The sequence below is a fragment of the Solanum pennellii genome, chromosome 11 (assembly GCF_001406875.1).
Source record: "Solanum pennellii chromosome 11, SPENNV200".
In the NCBI taxonomy this organism is placed as follows: domain Eukaryota; kingdom Viridiplantae; phylum Streptophyta; class Magnoliopsida; order Solanales; family Solanaceae; genus Solanum; species Solanum pennellii.
The window spans coordinates 60,200,728-60,211,351 of record NC_028647.1 but is presented as its reverse complement, the minus strand read 5'-3'; positions in this window follow the sequence as shown (position 1 = coordinate 60,211,351).

The following is a 10,624-nucleotide window of genomic DNA, read 5'->3' as shown; positions in this document are numbered from 1 at the left end:
AGTGAGGGGGTTGGGGGTGGGGGTGAGGGGTTGTAAGAGATGCAAATTTTTTTGAGGAAAAAGGGGAAAATGACAGAAGGGAGAGGAGGTATATAAAAATGATTGGGGTTAAAAGGAATGTATTTTTGGTAAGTTGGAATAAAAATAAAACTTAGGTGAAAAAAATAATTAATTTCACCAAATATAGTTACCTTTCGTCAATAATATGTATTGGTAAGTTGAAATAAGACCATGTCACAAATTAAAAAAAATAAAAAAAATTGTACCTATAGTGACGTGTGTTTATTAATGCGACTACTTGAAATTGATCTTGATTCTACTTCAGCACAACAAATGCACGAAAGTACAAAAAAGCACAAAAGTTTGAAAAGGTATTTGTGTCTTAAATTAATAAAATTGATAGATGGAGAAAGTTGATTGTTGAAGTATTGCAAGAGGAATGAAAGTTTAATGGAGTAGTTTCAAACAATCAAGATCTTGAATAAATAGAGTTGTGCAACAGTAATGATTTGACATTGTGTAACTGTCAGCATGTACAAAAAAACGTGACCGTCACTGTATCCCCCCGAAAATTTTATGACCTAGACTAGAGCCTCACCTATTAAATAATGTCTAAAATGATGTTTCCAGACCTAGACTAAAGTATTAATCTTGATTTAGAAATATTAGAGCCTAAACGTCAAAGGACGACCATGACGTCCGAAAACTAGTGAAATTGAACTAGTAAACGTCCTTAGGTCTTGTGAAGGTTTGAGAGTGTCGTATGAAGTGTAAAACTCGTAAAAATACTTTAAACAGGTAAAATAATGTATATAGGGTCAAAACATCTAGGTCCGACCCCCCAAGGACCACCCTAGGGGTCCTTGAGGAGGACCAAAAGATTGGCCAGCAAGCTGCCTAAGGCAGCAGCCCGTTTCACTTACATGAAACCAGTCTGCGTCGCGTACTTGGTTCACCAAGGACCAAAATTGTTGGTCCACGTCGCAGACTCTATAGTCTCAAAAATTAATTTTGGAAATCTTGTGAAAACAACTTCGTGACGCGGACTTATTTCCCGATGAAAATTTTGAAATTTGAAATCAAGTTTGACTTCACTAAAAAGTCAAATTAAGTAAGGGGTCTTTTGAGTATTTTAGGGGAGGGTTATATATTGGTTTTAAATCAGTTTTACACCATAATTTTCCACTCAAAATCAAATCCCTAAATCAAAATCCAAAGTTCCTCCTTCTCTCTCTATATTCTCTATCTACTCAACTTCCATTAAAGAAACTTTGAAATTTGAAGAAGAAGACCAAATTCCCAAGTTTTCTACTCATATTGGTGGCTAAAGTCTTGATTAAGGTATGTTTCTTTCACTCTTGGGATTCCTTTCCCCAAGAGGTCCTTTCAAAGAGATTTCAAACTTTCCAAAAACTAGGGTTTTTCCCTACACATGGATCTTCTTTGGAAAACGAAATTAAGAATCAATTGTGGTGAATTATGGTCAATTACTGTTGTTTATGTATATATTGATGGTTAATTCTAGTTATTCATTCAAGATTCCCATGGATCCATGTTCTTCCCCAATTTCATGAAAACCTTGAATTGATATGGTGAATTGTGAAGGTGATGAATATGTTGTTTCACTATATCGATGTTAATTATGTAATTGCTTCTTGAATTACCTTGTTTTGTGTATTGATTATGCATTCTAGGGGGATTGAAGTATGAAGTCCCATGAAGGGCAAGAAGGTATGAATGTTGGTTCTTTCTTGAACTCAATTATGTAAGATGAATTACTTGGTTAGTAATAATGTTGTAGCTAATGAGTTGTTGTGGTATTGATGACAAGGTTCCCTCATCCTTAACCCTATATTTTTGAATTAGCTATGAAGTATGAATGTATGTTATGTTAGGTTGATTATATGATTGAAAGGTAGTTCTCATGATTATAATGAATTTTTAAAGTGAAAGGTTTACTCACTTGCTACTGTTTCTAAAGTGAAAGGATTGGTTTCACTTATGATCACCTATGAGCTATTATGATAAAATGGTTACATAAGGGTCTAGTAGAGGCTAATGTGAACCTAATTGATGACTAAATATGATTACTAAATGGAATAAATGCTTAGCACCGAAAGAGCATGTAAATGAGATGGTAGTCTCACGTTTAGTAAGTCCGGCTCCCCACATGGGTTTCCCCACGTTTAGCAAGTTCGAATTCTCAATGTATGTGTTGTTTCATGAGATGGAAACCCCTATATTTAGTAAGTTAGGGTTTCTAGTAACAATCTTCTTAACCCTTAACTATGTGTCCACATAGGACTCTAGCTTAGTGGATCCACCTAGATAGCTATGTACGAAGGTTTACACTTTAGGCAAGTGCTAACTCTCTCTTTTCGGTGTGGAAGTAGAACACCGAATTTCATGTAGCTCACATGTGTTAGGTTTTATTTGCCCTAAATTTCTTACCATAAATAGGTTTTCCTTTTAGGAAAAGGTTTTGGATTGGCTAATCCTTTTTCTTGTAGGAAAAGGTTTAGGACTCCATAAATAGAGGAATGTTCCTTCTAACTTAATCATCATTCACAATGTAGTCTTAAGGGCTTTGAGAGTTTTGGTTAGGGGGAGAATTTATGGGTCACAAGCTTGATACGTTATCACTTGTGTGAACCTCCCATGTATTCCGAGTGAATTGGTTGAGGTTGTTTCTCTCTGTATTTTGTACGCTCATATTTATAGTGGATTGCTCATCTCCTTTGTGGACGTAGGTCGATTGACCGAACCACGTTAAATCTTTGTGTCTTTTGGTATATTTCTCATTGTCTTCTTACTCGTGGTCTTTTGAGGTTTGTTTTGCTATCTTCCGCATTTACACCTGCTTATTTCCGGTCCTAACAACATGGTCTAATATCGATTATTGTAACTTCTTTCCCTAATGTAAAAGTAAAGGAATAAAGGAAATGTGTGAACTCTTACTAAAGCTATCTTAAAGGTTTCTACATAGTGTTAGGGAGGGTATGTGACTTCTCTTACACATTGCACTTGTGGGATCCTAAGGAATGGTTCTAGTAGTGTTATTTTATGATTAAGTTGATTATGTGTTATATATGTCAAGTTATATATGATCTTTATGAATATGACAAGTTATGATGGAGTAGGAGATTATGAATGCATGTATGAAGTAGGTTGCTTAATGTGATACTTAGCTTGGACTAGGATTATTGGGTTCTATTCTTTGCATCGCACAAGTATTGTTTGGGTTGTCTACATGTTCGGTTAATACCATGTTGGGTTGGCTTATAATACTTACTTTTTGTGTATATTGCATTAACTTGATAAAACACATATATTTACTAAAATGTCATTTTATGCGTGCATTCATGATTTTTATGCATAGGAGTCATACTTAGTACATGTGGTTTGTACTAACCCATATTCTCTTCCTTTTACCAACAATGTAGGTCTGGGCCATTGAAGAGCATTCAAGGCCATTTGCAAAGAAGACTTGGATCTTTTCCTAAGTTGTTGGTGAGCCCTCAAGTCTGAGGATAATGCCACTTTTCTAGCTTTCTTTGTATTGACTATGTCTAAGACAATTGTTCTTTCCTTATATTTGAGACTTTGTTGCAAGCCTATATGAGGCATATTATAATAGTGTAAGGGCTATGCCTAAATCTTAAACTTCTATGATAGATGGTTTAGGTGTGAGACAATATTAGACTACTTCAATGAATTGGTTATGTTGTTAAATGAGAAGTTTATGCATACTTCATAAACGAGAAGTCTATGCATACTTCATACGTAAAGTTTTTAATTTTTCCGCATTTTTCTCTATCTATGATATGCAATGATGTATGCTAAGGGCTAGTCTAAGGCCTCACCGAGGACAAAGACGTCGGTTACGTCTAAGGGATGCTCCCCGATCGTGACAGTCACCATTTACGAAAATTGTGACTCTCAGCAAAGAAATGTGACTGTCAACCACTTATGAGGACCGTGACTATGAGCAACTTACCAAGAACGTGACAGTCAACAACTTGTCGCTTCATTAGACCAATTTCATGTTAGAAATTAAAAAGAACTATTTATACCTATGGCAATGCGTGTGTATCACCGCAATTACTTGAAATTGGGTCTTGATTCTACTTCAGCACAAAAAATGCATAGAAGTTTTAAAAAAAAGAGCTTGAAAGGGTACTGGTGTATTAAATAAATAATTGATACATGGCGAAAGTTGATTGTTGAAGTATTGAAAGAGGAATGAAAATAAATGAAGTAATTTAAAACAATCAAGATTTTAAATAAATAGAATTGCGTGCACCAATAATAACTTGGTCCTGCGTAACTCTTAGGATTTACAAGATTCGTGACTCTCAACAAATTATAAGGAATGTGTCTGTGAGCGACTTACCCAGAATGTGACTCTGAGCAACTTGCCAAGAATGTGACTTTGAGCAACTTACCAAGAACGTGACTTTGGGAAACTTACCAAGAACGTGACTATCAACAACTTTTCGTTTCATTATGCCACTTTCACGTGAATTCAAATTCAAAAATTGTGAACTTTTTTCCAATAAAATTTGTTAGTTGTTTCAGGTGATAGCCAAGATTAATTCTATTTAAAAAATTGTCTCTAGTGACTTGGAGGTGCGTAACTATTAGGTATATACAAAGAGTGTAGCTATCAGTGACTTACAAAGATCGTGAATGCTAACGACATATCGCTTCACTAGGTAGCTTTCACGTGAATTCATATTCAGAAGTTGTGAGCTTATTCCCTATAATATTTGTTAGTTTTTCACGTGACAAACTAGATTCAATAAAAAAAATTATCTACTAGTAAAATATTTTCACGTGAAATAAAATTCAGAAGTTGTGAGCTTGTTATCAATAAAGCTAGTTAGTTTTTCACGTGAATTTGAATTCAGAAGTTGTGAGCTTATTTCTAATAAAGCTTGTTAGTCTTTGCATGTGAATTCGAATTCAGAAGTTGTGAGCTTATTCGCAGAAAATTTGTTAGTTTTTTTCACGTGAAAATCTAGATTCATTTTTTTAAAAATGTATAAGAATAAACCTTAGGTCAAAAAAATAAGTAATTTCACCAAATACAAGTTACCTCTCGTCAATATTATATGTTGGTAAGTTGAAATAAGAACATATTAGAAATTAAAAAATGAAAAAAATAATTATACCTATAGTGATGTGTGTTTTGCACCTCGACTACTTGAAATTGGATCTTGATTTTACTTCAGCACATGAAATGCACGAAAGTACAAAAAAAATGAGTTCGAAAAGGTACTTGTGTGTCTTAAATGCATAAAATTGATAGATGGAGAAAATTGATTGTTGAAGTGTTTAAATAGAAATGAAAGTTTAATGTAGTAGTTTCAAACAGTCAAGATCTTGAATAAATAGAATTACACACCAGTAATTTGACTTTAAAGTTTAATGTAGTAGTTTCAAACAGTCAAGATCTTGAATAAATAGAATTACACACCAGTAATTTGACTTTACGTAACTGTCAGCATGTACAAATAATGTGACTGTCACCATTAACAAAAATTGTGAATGTTATCATTTACAAGAAATGTGATTGTCAGCCACTTATGAGGAGCATGACTATGAGCGACTTACCAATAACGTGACAACCAACAACTTGTCGCTTCATTATGCCACTTTCATGTTAGACATTAAAAAGAATTAAAAATGTATTTATACCTGCGGCGAAGTGTGTATCACCGCAATTACTTGAAATTGGGTCTTGATTCTACTTTAGCACAAGAAATGCACAGAAGATAGGGAAAAATGAGCTCGAAAGGGTAATAGTGTCTTAAATAAATAATATTGATAGATGAAGAAAGTTGAAATATTGAAAGGGGAATGAAAATTTAATAGAGTAATTTAAAGCATCAAGATTTTGAATAAATAGAGTTGCCTGCACCAGTAATGACTTGGTCGTGCGTAACTCTCAGAATTTACAAGAGACTTTACTTTCAACAACTTATAAGAAATGCGTCTGTGAGCGACTTACCCAGAATGTGACCCTGAGCAACTTGCCAAGAACGTGACTCTGAACAACTTACCAAGAACATGACTTTGAGCAACTTATCAAGATTGTGAATATCAACAATTGCTTGTTTCATTTGGCAACTTTCATGTGAATTCAAATTTAAAAGTTGCGAATTTTTTCTAATAAAATTTGTTAGTTGTTACAGGTGATAACCAAAATTAATTCCTTTTAAAAAAATTATCTCTAGTGACTTAGAGGTGTGTAACTATCAACGGCTTACAAAGAGTGTAGCTATCAGTGACTTACAAATAGCGTGGCTACAAACGACTTATGGCTTCACTAGGCAACTTTCACGTGAATTCATATTCAAAAGTTGTGAGCTTGTTCCAAATAAAATTTGTTAGTTTTCCACGTGACAACCTAGATTCAATAAATAAATTATGTACTAGTAAAATATTTTCACGTGAAATAAAATTAAGAAGTTGTGAGCTTGTTTTTAATAAAGCTTGTTAGTTTTATACGTGACTATGAATACAGAAGTTGTGAACTTATTTTCAATAAATCTTGTTAGTCTTTGCACGTGAATTCGAATTCAGAAGTTGTGAGCTTGTTCACAGAATACTTGTTAGTTTTTTCACCTGAAAAACTAGATTCTTTTTTTTTAAAATGAATAAGAATAAACCTTAGGTGAATAAAATAATTATTTCACCGAAAACAAGTTACCTCTCATCAATATTATGTGTTGGTAAGTCCAAATAAAAACATGTTAGAAATTAAAAAATAAATAAAAATAATAATTATACCTATAGCGACGTGTGTTTGTCACCCCGATTACTTGAAAATGGATCTTGATTCTACTTTAGCACATGAAATGCACTAAAGTACAAAAAAATGAGTTTGAAAAAGTACTGGTGTCTTAAATGCATATTACTATCAGCGACTTACAATGAGTGTAGATATTAGTGACTTACAAAGAGTGTCACTGCTAACAACTTATCGATTTACTAGACAACTTTCACGTGACTTCATATTCAGAAGTTATGAGCTTGTTCCCAATAAAATTTGTTAGTTTTCCACTTGACAACCTAGATTCAATAAAAAAAAAACTATCTACTAGTTAAATAAAATTCAGAAGTTGTGAGCTTGTTTTCAATGAAGTTTGTTAGTTTTTCACGTGAATTTGAATTCAGAAGTCGTGAGCTTGTTTTCAATGAAGTTTGTTAGTTTTTCACGTGAATTTGAATTCAGAAGTCGTGAGCTTATTTCCAACAAAGCTTGTTAGTCTTTGCACGTGAATTCGAATTCAGAAGTTGTGAGCTTGTTCGAAGAAAACTTTTCAGTTTTTTCACGTGAAAAAAGATTCTTTTTTTAAAAAAATGTATAAGAATAAACCTTAGGTGAAAAAAAAATTAATTCACCAAATACAAGTTACCTCTCGTCAGGATTATGTGTTGGTAAGTTGAAATAAGAACATGTTAGAAATTAAAAAATAAATAAAAATAATAATTATACCTATAACGACGTGTGTTTGTCAACTCTACTAGTTGAAATTGAATCTTGATTCTACTTCAGCACATGAAATGCACGAAAGTACAAAAAAAAATGAGTTTGAGAAGGTACTTGTGTCTTAAATGCATAGAACTGATAGATAGAGAAAATTGATTGTTGAAGTATTGAAAGAGAAATAAAATTTTAATGGAGTAGTTTCAAACAATCAAGATCTTGAATAAATAGAATTGTGAACCAATAATGACTTGACATTGCGTAATTGTCAGCATGTACAAAAAATGTGACTGTCACTATTTACAAAAATTGTGAATGTTATCATTTACAAGAGATGTGACAGTCAACAACTTATCGCTTCATTAGGCCACTTTCATGTTAGAAAATAAAAAGAACTAAAAAATATTTATACCTGTGGAGATGTGTGTATCACCGTAATTACTTGAAATTAGTTCTTGATTCTACTTTAGCACAAGAAATGCACAGAAGTATAGAAAAAAAATGAGTTCAAAAGGGTACTGGTTTCTTAAATAAATAAAATTGATAGATGGAGAAAGTTGAAATATTGAAAGACGAATGAAAATTTAATGGAGTAATTTAAATCAATCAAGTTTTTGAATAAATAGAGTTGTGTGCACCAGTGATGACTTGGTCGTGTGTAACTCTCAGGATTTACAATAAACCTGACTCTCAACAACTTATAAGGAATGTATTTGTGAGCAACTTACCCAGAATGTGACTCTGAGCAACTTGCCAAGAACATGACTTTGAGCAACTTACCAAGAACGTGACTTTGAGCACTTACCAAGAACGTGAATTTGTTCAAAATTTGTGAGCTTGTTCCCAATAAAATATGTCAGTCTTTCACGTGGATTTGAATTCAAAATTTGTGAGCTTGTTACAAGTAAACCTTGTTATTCTTTTTAGATGAATTTGAATTCAGATGTTGTGAGCTTATCCCCAATAAAACTATTAATTTTTGCACATGAAAACCTAGATTCATTAAAATAAATTATCTATTAGTAAAATATTTTCACTTGAATTCAAATTCATAAGTTGTTAGCTTGTTTCCAATAAAGCTTGTTAGTTTTTTCACGTGAATTTGAAATTTGAAGTTGTGAGCTTATTCCCAATAAAACATGTTAGTTCTTGCACGTGAATTTGAATTCAAAAATTGTGGGCTTGTTTCTAATAAAACTTCTTCATTTTTTCACATGAAAACCTTAACTCCTTGAATGAAATTATTTATTAGTAACATATTTTCACGTGAATTTGAATTCAAAATTAGTGAAGAGCGAAAAATGACAGAAGGGAGAGAAGAAGTACATAAAAATGGTTGGAGTTAAAATAATGCATTTACGATAACTTGGAATAAGAATATACCTTAGGTGAAAAAAATTAGTTTCACAGAATACAAGTTTCCTCTTACTAGCAATATTTATTGGTTAATTCTTAACAGAAGCTAAAACATATAGAAAGAAATTACTTAATTTTTATTTGAGATGAAATTTGGATCTAAGACCTCTTAGTGTTCAACTCACTTCATTTAATCATAATACTGATGTATGAAACGTTCATCAAAATATAAATAAACGTAGGATCAAATTCTCAATGTCAAGGGTTTTTAAGTCACTTGTTCACATCTACATTTTATGATTTTGTAAATTTCACGTTAGAAATTTTTAAAAATATTAATACATGTGGTGATGTGTGTGTATCACCGCAATCACTTGAAATTGGGTTTTGATTCTACTTCAACACATGAATACACAAAATGAGTTCGAAAGGGTACTTTTGTCTTAAATAATAAAATTGATAGACGGAGAAAGTTGATTTTGAAGTATTGAAAGAGAAATGAAAACTTAATGGAGTAACTTCAAACAATCAAGATTTTGAATAAATAGAGTTGCTTGCATCAGTAATGACTTGGCAGTGCGTAACTGTCAGCATTTACAAAAGATGCGAGCTATAAAATCATCCTACCTATAAAATTGGCATAATACATAAATATATTCTTTAACTTGGCTTTGAATCACATTTATGTCCTTCAAATTTGGGTGCGCACAAGTAGACACTTATACTTGTATAAAGTTGAACAAATAGACACACATGTCCTACATATCATCCTACATTTCATTTTTTGTCCTACGTGTATTTTGCCGTGTAGGACTCATGTGTTTATTTATTTAAAAGTTGGATAGTTAAAGTGTATATTTGTGTATTATGAAAGTTGGAAGTCAAAGTTAAAATCTGAAGCCAAGTTCAGAGTCTAATATATGTATACGTCTATAAAATTTGTGTGAGCTCATTGTTGTTCAAAATCTCCCACCATATAAAAAATGAACATATTGTGTATAAATTATTACTTAATTTAATAGGAAAAAGTATCATCTCATTTATCTATCAATTGATTTAATGAAAAATGATATTGTCTACCCGCTCTAATTCAAACTACGCAAGTGTATGGAACATTTCTAGACCCCTCATATTGTAAGTATCACACTCTAGATCAAATCATGATGTTGTGATTGTCTCTCAGTTCCTATCACTATTTATTGTGAAACTGCACTCCTCGAAGAACCAATATTTTATACTTGACAAATGTGTAGTATCTTGATGATCAACTCATTATTGGTGGGCAACGCTCAATTGATGCATACATGTTAAGCATCATTACATTAATTTGTTTAGCAAAAATTTCAATACTAAGAAGAAATAAAGCCAAAGAGTCACCATTCCAGTTACATGGCTCACCACATATTTGAAGCCTAAGGGTGTGTTTGGTACAAAGGAAAATGTTTTCCATGGATAATGTTTTATTGGAAAACAATCAGATCACTAACGTATTTTCTCATATTTGGTTGGTGAGTAGAAAATATTTTTTGAAAAATGTTTTTTAATGTTTGGTTGGTGAATGAAAAAATATATTTCAAAAAATATCTTTTATTTTTGGCACGAGACTAAAAACTACTCATTAGAAAAATAATTTCTAATCCTAAAATCAACCCTGGCCCGATAATTGATGTAGGACCTGAGCCCACGACCCAAACTTGGACAAGAACACGATGACCGATCGAAAATCCGAGCCTGACGAACCCCAAAAAAAAATTCAAAAGAATTTTTTTTGGC